Source organism: Arvicola amphibius, chromosome 1 (assembly GCF_903992535.2).
Source record: "Arvicola amphibius chromosome 1, mArvAmp1.2, whole genome shotgun sequence".
Taxonomy (NCBI): domain Eukaryota; kingdom Metazoa; phylum Chordata; class Mammalia; order Rodentia; family Cricetidae; genus Arvicola; species Arvicola amphibius.
Window position 1 is genome coordinate 20,026,458 of NC_052047.1, and position 3,598 is coordinate 20,030,055.

At 38.1% G+C, this 3,598-nt stretch overlaps 1 pseudogene; it reads right to left on the reverse strand.

Moving 5' to 3' along the window:
• Nucleotides 1-312: 312 nt before the first annotated feature.
• On the reverse strand, nt 313-925 carry LOC119799702 (annotated as a pseudogene).
• Nucleotides 926-3,598: the final 2,673 nt, after the last annotated feature.

Here is a 3,598-nt window from a genome sequence, read left to right on the forward strand (position 1 = left end):
GCTGACACTTGGATTCCTGTGGTACTTAGTACTAAAGGGTTTAGAATAATGAATTCCACATACCAAGGACTGTATGGCTGCTAACTGCAATAAACTACTATTGACTGTTCTCTTAAACACTCTAGAAAGATGTGTTACAAAAGATTTTCTTTTGATTATTTCTTTCTTTCTTTTTTTTTTTTGCTGTTTCAAAAGGCTTTATTTTTACTTGGTCCAAGACTTGAGAGGGGCTCCAGGGCATTACAAAGCTGCCTAGTGGCTTCTTGAGAGGTTCGGGTGAAGGTCCTGAGGCCGGCTGGTGCAGAGCAGAGGTGGGAGCCCCCCCGGAAGGAGAGGCCTCCTAGTCATGCTTGAGAGTGAGCCGCTCAAAGAGGTACTTCCCCAGAGACGCCTGGGGCCCAGAAGCCAACCTGCGGAGGTTGGTCAGGTGGTTGCCCATCTTCTTGATGACCTTCACCTCCTTATCCAGGAAGTGGTTTTCAAAGAAGTCACAGAGATGAGGATCTGTGCAAGCAGAGCCCAGGGAATGAAGATCCAAGAGGGCCTGGTTCAAGTTCTTCTCCAAGGCCAGGGCAGCTTCCATGGCCTCCTGGGTTTTACCCCACTCATCTTGAGATGGCTTCTGCTCATCCTGAAAGAGTGCCCGGCCTCCGTGATCGTTCTGCAACTTGAGGAGATGCTCGGCGCCCTAGCGCTTCTCCTCGGCCAATTCGCGGAAGAAGTGGCCTACACCCTCCAGAGCCACGTCATCCCGGTCAAAATAGTAGCCCAGCGAGAGGTAGGTGTAGGAGGCCCTCAGGTGCAGGTTGACCAGGCGGTTCACGGCAGCCTCCACTTCGGTGGAATAATTCTGACGAATCTGGGAGGTCATGGCTGAGACGCAGTCTGGAGCTACCTGCAAAGAAACGGTGCTGGCTGGTCCTGGGAGCCGAAGGCGTCAAGGAGATGGTCCCGGAGGCTGCGATTGCAGATGAGGAGCGGTGGAAGCTAACAAAGGGAGTCCCCGGGTCTGTTCCCTCCAAACACTGTTGAAGCAAGACACAGATCCACGGGATCTCCAAAGGCTGCTCTGATTATTTCTTGCATTCATTCACAAACTGATTTTTTTGAAATATGCAGTGAAGTATCACTCTCTGATAGATATTTTCTTGATTCTGTTACTGTGACATTGTAACTTCATTTAACATAATTTTCTCTGTGTCTATATAGGCAAATATTTATAGGATTAAAGGAAAGGCTTCTCTTGCCTTTTCACTTATGGATGAATTGATGGAGGAGCAGGGTCAACAGCTTATCTGGAGTAATAAATTTGAAAGGAAGGTTTTTATTTTTCTGATTTCCTCTCTGCTGAGCAATTTGTATCCTGCACTCAGTCTGCTGCTCCCAAAAGTTTTCCCCATGTGTCTGGCAAGATATTGGAAAAAATCATGGTGTTTTGTAATGCATACTGATCTTCATTGAGCATGCCCAAATTTTTAGCATGGTGACTTAAAAGTGTATTTGAGTAACCCAAACTCCAATGTACACACACTTCAAATCTGAAAAGTAAGTTGGTACATTTCTGAGACCGCTTTTGATCAGGTCATCAGGGAGCATTAATTTCGATAAGTCAGAGGAACTAAAACTATAAGTGATAACATCAATTTCATTGTCTCTCGACTATTGCCTACATAGAGTAAGCTTTAAAGAACTCAAAGGGAAACACTATGAATAAGAAAACATTTTATAGTTACCTTAATATACTTCTAGGTTATTTGTATTTCCCAAACTCCAAAGTCGCAAAGTTAATTGTGTTAAGCTGTGCACCCCTTTCTCATAACATTTCAGCTCCATATCTTCAGTTCCATTAATGACCTTCCCATTACTATATTTCCAAAAGTATAAGGGACAGAGCTTTATAACTTTTCATTTTTTATCATACACATTTTTCATTTAAAAAATGATTGATGCTCAATTAATGTATGTGAAGTCAATTACTATAGCTTATTGGATGTAAATAAAGAAAAGATATGGCAGCTAGGTACTTAACAACCCAATAACATGCATTGTTAGTTTGTTCTATTACTAAGTAGAGCAAGGAATCAAAATGAATAAGAAAAGTTATGGGAAGTGGATAATGTTTGTCATGGTAGTGATAAAGTGTTTGTAGTAAAATGGCATCGTGAATCTAAGGTTGCACCCAGGATTTATATATAGGAGAATTTCTTCAAAAATAATGATGCAATTAGGAGATGAGAACTTAGATTTAATTAAGTTTAGATAAATCCAGGATAATTGGGTAAATGCTATTGTAAAGACTAGGAAGAGAGGTGAATTTCTGTTCAGTATATACACAAATGAATGAGCAAGAAAGACAAATGCCACATACTTTCATATAGAGAACTTGGAATGATATATGGATAATAATGGGGGAATAAGTGTATGCAGATGAGTAGAAACTCAAAAAGTACCTATAAGAGTGGGGGAAAGCGGCTTTAAATGAGAGTCTTAGGAAGGGTAACAGGATGCTTGTGGGATGAGGGTGAAAAGATGAACACCATAAGTGGAATAGTTTAAATAAGGATGGGTGTGGGGAGCGGGGGAGCATGTGGAAGTGGGGGAAAGAAAAAAGCATGGTGAAAAGCATAGTAAAATAAAATAGAAAATAAAAATCTCATATTTTCTGTCATTTGTTTTAACGATTTGATACATACATATATATATATACATACATATATATATATACACATAAAATAGTATATGTCTATATGAGGTGAAAGTAAGCATTAAATTATCTAAGGGAACAAAGGAAGAAAGGGTGGGAACATGTATGGTAGGTAGTTTAGGGCATAACCTCAACCTATGATTCACCTTTATATGAATATTAAATTATATAAAAATGGTCCTCTTAAGTCTGAGCCAAAGATCTAAATAAATAAATAAACAAACAAATAATAGATGATAGATACACATTTGCTTTATAAATTATGTAATCTATGTTCTAGTATATACTTTGATTATATTATATATTAATATTATTCTTTATTATAAACAATGATTCATAATATTAAATTAAATTTTTTGTAAATATAAAATTATAGGTGTTGTTATAATATAATTAATAAATAATATGTAATACAGTTAAATATAAAATAAATAAATATTTACAATGTATTGTGTATAATATAATAAAACATATACAAATGCATATTAATGGATGAATTAAAATAATTTATGATATGCATTGACTCTGTGAATGAAATATAATGCAGTGATATGCCAAAATTCACTAGGATTTGAAAATTTAAAGGAAAGTCAATGTGTTTCTATATTCACTATCTATGGGAAGAATAGAGATTCTCTATATTACTAATATGCTGAAAAAACCATAGGCTAATACAAATACACTCTGAGTCCTTGTTCTACACAAAGTCTCTGTCTTTGTCGCTCTGTGTTTCTCTCTGTCTCTGTGTCTGTCTCTCTGTCTCTTTGTCTCTCTGTCTCTCTCTCTCTCTTTCTCTCTCTCTCTCTCTCTCTCTCTCTGTGTGTGTGTGTGTGTGTGTGTGTGTGTGTGCGCGCGCGCGCATGCGCGCGCGTACGTGTACGTACAAGTACTTGG